An 11175-nucleotide genomic window follows, 5' to 3' on the forward strand; every position below is an offset into this window, starting at 1 on the left:
GTAATTAAATCAAGCTTTCCCTCAGCCAGAACTGATTATCACAAACATTAAATCAGGGGCAAACAACTTAAAAATAGCCTTGGATGGCAATAATTGCTACTTAAAAAAAATGATGCTAAAGCTGAAACTCCAGTACTTTGGCCACCTAATGCAAAGAGTTGACTCATTGGAAAAGACTCTGATGCTGGGAGGGATTGGGGGCAGTAGGAAAAGGGGTCGACAGAGGATGAGATGGCTGGATGGCATCACCGACTCGATGGACGTGAGTCTGAGTGAACTCCAGGAGTTGGTGATGGACAGGGAGGCCTGGCGTGCTGCAATTCATGGGGTCGCAAAAAGTTGGACACGACTGAGTGACTGAACTGAACTGATGATCAAGAAAGTATATCTTTGTGCCAGAAAGCCCCTTTTCTACTTGGCAAAAACCTAATTACCACTGTTCCCTAAAAAGAAATTGATGCATTGATTGAAATTTCTAGATTCCAATGTTTAAAGTTGCTTTCTAGAGTTTAGAAAATGCTAAAAATTATCTTTCAGTCCAAAGTGGCTTCAGACAATAATGTTCCAGTGATGGATAAAATATTGTTTAAGTCATTTTGTCTTAGTTTTGAGCCTTTTTAAAGGGAGAGAATGCAACTAAACAATTGTGAAAATTAATCCTGAATCCTAACAGCTAAATCTTTGTTTAAAATTATATATACAATTTTTTAGCTCCACTAGATAATTTGAACCACAAAGTCAAAACAAAATTTATAATTAAAAGCTTCTCAGAGCCTAAGCTCTATTAGGATAAGTTGTATGACATTCTTTAACTAGAAAATGATGCCCTTCTTAGAAAGCAGATGGAGAAATATTAATTCAACTTTTCATACATTCTCAAATTTTTCTTGTTGTTTGGAGTATGATACACATTGCATGCATTCTTTAATTCATTTGAATATTCACTCATTCCAGACAAACATTTTTAAGATTATTCACTTTAACAGTGCTTGGGCAGTAAAAGCCATCAGTATATAATATACTTATTATACCTCTGCCTAAAAATGGATGTCTCTGCTCAAATGTCAACTTTCTGAACCAAATGAGAGAAGCAGCAATTATGTTTAGCAGTTCGATAAATGGGAGTGAAAATGAATACTGGCTGATTTTCTAGTCATTTTTTGCTTGGCTGGTTGGTTTTTTGTTTTTATTTTCAATTGCACTTTTTTTGTTTCAGTTCTTCTCCCAGTCCCACAAAAACTTTCAAACTGAAATGTGCCCCATGGTGCTTTCTATCTGTTAGATTTTGTTACTAATCAAACGAACTGAAGACAATTGACTTGGGTCTAAAAGGTTGCTTCATGAAGTTTTTGGTTCACTGGCACTTTTAATCTTCCTGTCAATTATAGCATGTCCCAACATGTCCCAACAACTAATGGACGAATGGACTAGGTCTGTCAAAGAATTAAAGGAACCAAAGGAAGATTCATCTCTGGTTGAGAAGGATCTATGGTGGTAAGACTTTGCTTTTATTCTTCAACTTGCTATGATACCAATCTCCTATTTTTCACCTCTAAGCTCCTTCACAAGTTCCTCCTTACCTTACTTATGAATACTGAAGCATCTTGGAGCCTTTAAATGGGCCCCTCTGCTCTCTCTCTCTGCCTAAATTTTCTCAGGTAGTCTGATACTATAAATGCTATCTTCACTACTGTATAGATGACACCTACATTTACATAACACAATGATGACTATGAAAAGAATCCTCTTGCCAATGCAGGAGTAAGATCCCATGAAGAAGGACAAGACAGTCCACTCCAGTATCCTTGCCTGGAAAATCTCATGGATAGGGGAGCTTGGCAGGCTACAGTCCATGGGATTGAAGAGTCGGACATGACTGAGCAGACATACGCAACACACAATCTAATACTTGATGAGACACTGTTTCCCCCTAAGGAGTATCTTCCTGGTCAATATCTCAGCTTGATTCTGTAAGGTTTCAGTCACTTTTGCCCAATTGGTCTCATTCAGCTTCTAAGACTCAGATCTTTTTATCTGAAGACTTTGATCTCCTGTGAGATTTAGCTGTTCTCCCCACTCCACCAGCCAGCAGGTGCTGGCAGTTCACGTGGCTCTGAGTGGAAGGACTTGGTCCTTCCTGACTCTTTCCCTCCCTGGATCTGGGGTAAGAAGAGACCAGGGTGACAGAGTGCTCTCCTCTATGGCCATCTTTGCAAGGCCTCCCCCATCTCCTTGTTTGCTTGGTGACTGCTTTTCTATCTCATTGTCTGCGAGCTGCAGTGGCTGGGCGGTAGCACTCTGCTGGGCATCACTGGTCTCTTGTAACATAAGCCATATCTTCCATTACCCTGCCATAATTGTTCCCACTGTATTCTTATGACATATGTGCCTCTTATTCCACATGAACAAGCATACGATCCCATCCTTTCTCTAGAACCTCTCCCACCCCTGAAGGGAAATGTGAGATCGATCTAAACTCCCCACATCTCAGAAGCTAGAAACCCACAGCAGGGTGGAGGTTGTCAATATCCATTCCCCTCTGATTCTTTGTGCCCATAATTGGTAGCATGTGCGTGCAGCATACTAAGTTGCTTTAGTCATGTCCAACTCTTTGCAACTCCAAAGACTGTAGCCACCAGGCTCCTCTGTCCATGGGTTTCTCCAGGCAAGAATACTAAAGTGGGTTGCCATTTCCTCCTCCAGAAAATGGTAACACAGAGGGTTCAAACACTGGGGAAGAGCCCATACAACCAAATCCTGTCAGGCTCCCCTCATATTTACCTCCCCTCACCCAACAAACTCTGAGGCTCATTTAGGAAGGATGAGAAAAAGAAAATGGAGGTTATGTAGTCACCACATTGCCAGGTTCCACGAATCTCTGAAATCTGTTCTAATTCTGTTCTTCCTAGGATTCACATAAATGAATGCATTTCCAGCTGAAAGCTTTACAAAGCGGAAAATAGTGACTCCTACTACTACACATAAACCAGAGGCACGTATATAAATGCAAGCATCGCCAAGGACCATGTTCAAGAGCAAATGAGTAGGAGTGCTTCCTTCTCTAACATGTGGTTTTCTGGATGCTGTAGGTGATTGTCTGCTTTCTTCAGTTTTAATTTATGTTTGAATAGCTCAGTGCTTGTAAAAGCATGGTTCATGACACATAAGTAAAGAAATTGAGAACTAAGAATGATTTGACGTTGACATGATATTCAAGCCTGTGCTCAGTGAACTCATCTCACTGAAAAAAGATGGGGCAATTTGAGTGTTTTCTTTATATTTCATTTTCTTAGTAATTCATTCCTTCTTGAAAAGGAGCAGTCTGTGGGGGAAAAAAAGAGAGAAGAAAGGGGAAAAAAAAGAGGAGGAGGAGACAAGGCAGGTAGACAGGAAGGAAGGAAGGGAAAAGAAAGCTAGCTCTTTTGGTATGTAGCATATATTCTCTGTAAACTGCCTGTAATTCCTTATATGAGGTGACAAGGCTTCCCAGGTGGTGTAGTGGCAAGGAATCCACCCGCCCATGAAGGGGACACAAGAGATTTGGGTTTGATCCCTGGGTCGGGAAGATCTCCTGGAGAAGGAAATGGCAACCCACTCCAGTATTCTTGCCTGGAACATTTCATGGACAGAGGAGCCTGGCGGGCTGTAGTCCACATTGTTTCAAAGAGTTGGACAGGACTGAACATACACACATACCTAGAGGATAAAATAAGTGCATAAACACCCGACTTCACCACCTTGATTCTCTTCGCTGCTAATTTACTCTCCCTCCCTCTGATGTTCTCTTTCCCACTCCTGTACTGCATCCAACTATATGCAGCTACTCTCTTCCCCACCTACCTGTCCAATTTCCTCATCACCACACTGCCAACTGCTGCAGCTTTGCTTCAATTATGTTGCTTGAAATGCTATTTAAAGAAGTGAACATAAATCGTGCTTCCTAAATAAAAATGCTCTTGTGTTCCACAGCAGACCATGATCTTTAATGAATGTTTGATGCCTTAATCACGTGTGCCTAAATTCCTTTATAGTTTATCATAAAATTGCATTCCTACCTTCTCAAGTCCCACATTTCACAGGTTATGTAAGACTCCTTTCTTTAAACTTCAGGAAAATTAATCAGTTTGCTTTAGGAAAAGCAAATAGTAAGAGAAACAAGGGGAAATGTTTACATAATGATGGTGTTACACATTTTTCTGAGTGCAATCAGTTGGAAACTCTTACTTAGAAAAGAAAGATAAATAAATTGAAATTGGTCAAGTTTAGCTCAGTTTGATTATAGAGGTTCTTTCAATACCTAAGAAAATAGTGAAGTAAGCCAGAAAGAAAAACACCAATACACTATACTAACACGTATTTATGGAATATATATGCGTTACATAGGTGTTACATATATATGGAATTTAGAAAGATGGTAACAATAACCCTGTATGCAAGACAGCAAAAGAGATACAGATGTATAGAACAGTCTTTTGGACGCTGTGGGAGAGGGAGAGGGTGGGATGATTTGGGGGAATGGCATGAAAACATGTATAATATCATATAAGAAATGAATCGCCAGTCCAGGTTCGATACAGGATGCTCGGGGCTGGTGCACTGGGATGACCCAGAGGGATAGTACTGGGAGGGAGGAGGGAGGAGGGTTCAGGATGGGGAACACATGTATGCCCGTGGTGGATTCATGTTGATGTATGGCAGAACCAATACAATATTGTAAAGTAATTAGCCTCCAATTAAAATAAATAAATTTAAATTAAAAAAAATTTTTTTAAGAAAATACCTTATTAAGGATCAACTAAGGATTGCTGTTACCTCAATCATGTTTGGCTTTTTATCAGTTAGTTTGGAATTATGTTTTTTCACATGGAGAAAATATGCCAGTGTATTTGTCCACAAGATAATAAAACAAAATTCAGAAACATTTTGGTCCTTATATTTGAGTTTCCTATCCACTTGATTAAAGATTTGGTTAAAATGAAAGGATAGAAAACAGAAAATTGGAATTTTATGAATTAGGAAATTTTAAAACATGTATGTCCAGAAATATATTACAGTAATCTAGGGCTTCCCAGGTGGCACGAGTTGTAAAGAGCCCACCGGCCAATGCAGGAGACTAAGAGATGTAGGTTCAATCCCTGGGTCAGGAAGATCCCCTGGAAGAGGGCATGGCAACCCACTCCAGTATTCTTTCCTGGAGAATCCCGTGGGCAGAGTAGCTTGGCAGGCTACAGTCCATAGGGTCGCAAAGAGTTGAACACAACTGAAGTGACTTAGCATGTGGGCATGAATGCCTAATATACATGAACGATTCTAGAAATCAGGGAAGATAAAGACAGACAGCAGTGCAACAGAGGAGATATGCAAAAAGAGTGTGTGTGTGTGTGTGTGTGTGTGTGTGTGTGTGTGTGTGTGTCTGCCTGGGGGATAATTTCATTTATTTTTCTAGAGCATAATAATAATAATGATAATTCCATTTATCATTTTAAAACATTTTTTCCTGTGTTACTGACTCTTCCATTCCAGGAATGTTATTTCTCCTCTCCACACTGAAGTGTAGCAACAGTAAAACAGCTAGGGATTTCACTCAGTGGTCTGATAAGCTCTCACAAATGCATTGTTTACAGCCGAGGAACATAAATGCCTATTTACATATATGTCTGGCAAAATTTCCTTTAATTTGGACTTAACCAGTTTCCTGTAAAAAGAAACTGCAAAGGACCTAGGAAGAATATGATGTGTTTGACTAATTTCCTCTGCCTGCTGTAGACATTAAATTAAATTTACATGCTAATTATGACCATAATGGCCCTTTGGATGATGCTACACTACAAGCCGCAACTGAAATGAGGTCCCCAGTTGTCACTGAGAAAATCAAAAGGATCTTAGTTTGAGGAGTAAATATGTGATTATAGTGATTATGTGTGAATTGTGATTATATTCTTCAATAAAGAAAACAGACTGGTGTTTACAAGTTTCCTCTTGAGAATCAATTAATGAATTAACACATATTGAACACCCACAGGGTTTCTGGAGCTGAACAAATAAATTACTTCATCAACCTGCAAAAAAAAAAAAAAAATCATCGCTAGTGCACTAGTGGGCAGAGCTGTGCAATAAACCTTGCTGAGCATGACCCTAAGCAGAACCATTAAGCAGGCAGAATTTATCTTCACTGTGGCTAGCATCTGCATTGTACGTTCTGGAACAGTTTGGACTAGAAGTCTTGTCTGGACGCTGCTTCTGGCTCTGTTACCTGCTAGCTGCGTAATAATTACCAAGACAATTTACCTTTCTGAGTTTTAATTTCTTAATTATAAAATGGGAAATCATTGCTGCGTCTTATGGAGAGTCTCAGAGGAAACAAGGAGTAGGTATTTACTTTTAACATTATAAACAGTCTACATCCATACAATATTATTTCCCTGTTTCATTTTTTTTCTCAAGACTTCTTCAAGGGGTTGGTTGTTCTCATGATTTCTAATCCCTCTTTCTTTTTCTTCTAAATCCTCACTCCAGTGACCTCACATTGTGGCCTCAAAACAGTAGCCAGTTCTCATCTCTGACTTTACTTATCCCATCAATAGTATTTGACACAATTCACAGATGAGTCCATCTTCCTTGAAACATTTTCTTCATTTTGCTTCCAAAGATACATTCTTGCTCTTCTCCCTAAACCACTGGCCATATTTTCTGTAATGGCTCTTCCTTTTCTGTCTAACATTTATCCTTAGAGTATGCAAGGGCTTAAGTTCTTAGACTTCCCTTCTCTACATCTGTTTCCTTCTTTTCTCTCTGTGTGCATGAGTGTTAAGTCGCTTTAGTCATCTCCAACTCTTTGCGACCCTATGTACTCTAGCCCACCTGGCTTCTCTGTCCTTGGGATTCTTCAGGCAGGAATACTGGAGTGGGTTACCATTTCCTTCTTCATCTTTTCTCTCTACACTCATCTAATGTCATGATTTTAAATACTATCTCTATTCTGGATACTTTCACAGCAATCTAGACATCCCTTGCAAACTCTAGACTCATATTCTACTTGTAGCCCCACTGGGTTATCTCATAAAATTTTTAGCAAAAATATGTTCATCACTTATTGACTCATCTTCTCCCTTACATCTACTCCATGCACAAATCTTTTCTATTTCAGTTGATGGTACTCCAGCTTTCCATTTACACTAGACAAAATTTTAGTCATACTTGACACCTCTCTATCTTTTTTGCCCCATAACCAATTCCTTTATCCCCCACCCCTCAATAAATCCTGCTGGTGCTGTCTTCAAAATCTATCTACTGATTACCATGTTCATCACCATTATCCTGGAGTAAGCCATCATCATCTCACTCCCTCACTAGCCTCCTAGCTATTCTCTTTACCGTTCTACAGTTCATTCTCCATAAAGCAGTTAGAGTAATCCCCTTAAAACATACCCCAGGTCAGGTCACTTCTTTGTCAAAACTCTCCAAAGACCCCTTATTTAAGCAGAATAAAATACAAGGCTCTTACAATGAACCATGAGGTCTTGCAGGATTTTTCACACATACTGATAGAGACACAGACATAGAAACACACAAACACACACACACGTACCCTTATGTCTGATCTCATCTCTAACTAATCTCCTCACTTATTCTGCCCCAGGTACAATGGCCGCCCTCTGTGCTCTTCCTTGAAAACTCTGGCTGTCTCTTGAAGTTTGGGGGAGAATGCGTACATGTATACGTATGACTGAGACCCTTCACTGGTCACCTGAAGCTATCACAATGTTGTTAATCTGCTATGACTAAATGCAAAATAAAAAGATAAAAAAGACTGTTCTGTAATGATAATGACTATCAAACTAAAAAAACCCTCTGTCTCCCTCCTGCCTCAGGACACCTGCTTTTCCAATTCCATTCTTAGGCATGCTGCTGCTGCTGCCAAGTTGCTTCAGTTGTGTCTGACTCTGTGCGACCCCATAGACGGCAACCCACCAGGCTCTCCCATCCCTGTGATTCTCCAGGCAAGAACACCGGAGTGTGTTGCCATTTCCTTCTCCAATGCATGAAAGTGAAAAGTGAAAGTGAAGTCACTCAGTCGTGTCCACTCTTGGCGACCCCATGGACTGCAGCCTACCAGGCTCCTCCATCCATGGGATTTTCCAGGCAAGAGTACTGGAGTGGGGTGCCATCACCTTCTCTGATTCTTAGGCATATACCCTAGTAATGAATCAGTGAGTATAATGACTTCTCTGCACCAAGATACATACATTAAGAATGTGAAAGTGAAAATGTTAGACTTTCAGTCATGTCCAGTTTTTTGCAACCCTATGGACTCTGCCCACCAGGTTGCTCTGTCCACAGAATTCTCCAGGCAAGAACACTGGAATGGGTTTCCATTTCCTTCTCCAGAGGATCTTTCTGCATTGCAGTCAGATTGTTTACTGTCTAAGCCATCAGGGAAGCCTAAGAATGTGTAATAAGAGGCAAAATGAAAAACAAACTTGATACACATATAGATAGCAAAGTAAATAAACAGATCAGAACATAATCTTCTTTTTCATTGTCTTATTTGACATACAAATTTATATTAGTTTCAGGTGTACACCACAGCAATTTGCTAATTTTTTACACTGTAAAATAATCCTGTCATCATCCATTGTATGAAAGTGGTTACAATATTAGATCCGAATATATTCATACAATTAAATACCTTGCAACAGTGAAAAGAAGTGAACTAAAGCTATAAGAACATGGATAACTCTCCCAAACAAGATTTTAAAAATCTGATAGGTATGGTTACCCAGGTGTTGTCTTCATAATAATTATTTATTAAACTGAATATGTGTGTGTGCATGCATGTGCTCAGCCACTCAGCCATGTCAGACCTTTTCCAACCCCATGGACTGTAGCCTACCAGGCTCCTTTGTCCATGGGATTTCCCAGGCAAGAATACCAGAGTGGATTGCAATGTCCTGCTCTAGAGGATCTTCCTGACCCAGGGATCAAACCTGCGTCTCTTGCACTTCCAGGTGAATTCTTTACCACAGCATCACTTGGGAAGCCCAGACTGAATATACATATTATTTCTCTATGTAATTATATTTCACAATTTAAGCATCTAAATTTTTTATTGGAGAAGAGTCATTCGGCCAACCCTAGTCACACAGAATCTGGGAGGGTAAAAATACAGTAATAGTAACAACAAAATTTTGTTTAAGGAGAAAAAAAGAAAGTAGGTATTTGGTAAGGAGTTAGTTAGCAAGTGTCCGCTGCACATAAGCTGTTCATTATCTGAGATACTTCAGTGCAATTATAGTTTTAAAGGTATGTATTTTTTATACAACCATGTGCATAAATAAAAGCCAATTATTCATCTGATGGTCAAACAAAAATAAAAGTTTCAAGTTTGAAAACTTGAAGCAGAAATTTTCTACACTGCACTCACTAAGAATCAATATATCCGTGGTTAACTTGATTCATTTCTAAAGGATTTTCCAGAGACAGTGTGCATACTTTAAAACTAATCCCTGCGTGAGACAGATGAAGACCATCCCACTCTGTGGATTTGGTTTTCCCCCAACTTGGCGTACTGCTCTGGAGACTGGCAGCTCGAAGTATTTCCTGACTCTGCTGAAATCCCGAGGCCATAAAACAGGCTTCAACTTTTCAGGATTTGTCATTGAACTTTCACCCCTTGCACACTTTTTCTAAATTCCAGAGGTTTTTTTTTTTTTTTTTTTTTAATAATTTACCTTTTGTAGGTTGCCTGAGTCAACACTTACCCACCACCTCCTTCTCCCTAGTTTCTCCCTAGTAACCTTCTCTTTAGGAGTGGCCTCGTGGGAGTAGAGAGACAGAAGCAGAAGGCTGCTAGGTGGGACTCCTTAGAAAACTTGGTTTCTTGGTACAAGGGACCTTCTCTTTAGTACAGTAGAGATACAGACAGGTGTGAGTGGATGTATGCGTTGCTTCAGTCATGTCTGACTCTTTGTGACCCTACTGACTATAACCCACCAGGTTCCTCTGTACATGGGATTCTCCAGGCAAGAATAGTGGAGTGGGTTGCCATCCCCTCCTCCAGGGAATATTTCCGACCCAGGGGTCGAACCTGAGCCTCCTGCATCTCCTGCACTGCAGGTGGATTCTTTACCTCTGAGCCACCAGGGAAACCCCACTGACAGGTGTATCTCTCCACAGTGAAGCAGCAGGTTTGAAGCCTAAAGCAAATATACCATAGATTGTGGAGCAGAAGCTTGGATCAAACCTAGGTCCCCATCAGGACTGCTGAGCAGCTGCAGTGACCACGAACCTTCAGGATCCCGACACCATCAATTTCAGAGGCTGCATCCATAAGATCAAGTGTTTCCAGAGCTATTAGACGTGCAGAATTATTTCTCTTCAGGGAGATAAACAGGCCCCATCTAGAACCCTATGTCATAAATTGAGTAACAGTCATTTGAAATTGGACTTAATAACATACCTAGGTAAAAGATAGTTTCAAAAGCAATTTTGAAATAAACTGTTAGTGAGCTAAAAATTATAGGAAGTCTTATATTAAAAATAAAAGCAGTGGAAACTAAAACTAAACAAAGATGAAGAGAACTTCCAGTGCTGAAGAAATAGCACTGGTTTCAGAACAGACGTTTGTGAAATTCATTCCAGATCTTTTTCTTTGTTACCTTGAAAAAATTCCTTAACAGCTTAGTCTCAATTACCTCACCTGTTATATTAGTTAATAATTTCTTCCTTACAATATTGTTGTTACATGTGGAAAACTGCAATTGCACTCCTGCATCATGCTACTTATTCAATAAATAAATAGTAGCTATCATTGCAGTTCATAAAATCAAGTCATTTTCTAAGGTCAATAGTTTTGTGATCTTGAGGTTATTGATTTTTCTTCCAAAAAAAAAAAAAAAAGTGGATTCAATTAAATGACTCCCTGCCATTCTATAGGGACTACATAACACAGAGTTGGCCCCTGTCATAAACCCACATCATATCAGGGGAACTGTTCAGAAAAAGTTTGATTCCTGGCTTCAAGTGTCAACTCTAATCCTGCCCAGATATTTGACCTTGGTCAGGCCTATGAAGGAACCTTAGAATCTTTCTCTGTAAAACTGCAGGGTTGAGTGAATAAGGTCTCCAATATGTCTGAAACTTTTGGTATCAGATCAAATTCTCTAACACTTTTGG

Source organism: Bos indicus x Bos taurus, chromosome 5, assembly GCF_003369695.1.
Source record: "Bos indicus x Bos taurus breed Angus x Brahman F1 hybrid chromosome 5, Bos_hybrid_MaternalHap_v2.0, whole genome shotgun sequence".
In the NCBI taxonomy this organism is placed as follows: Eukaryota; Metazoa; Chordata; class Mammalia; order Artiodactyla; family Bovidae; genus Bos; species Bos indicus x Bos taurus.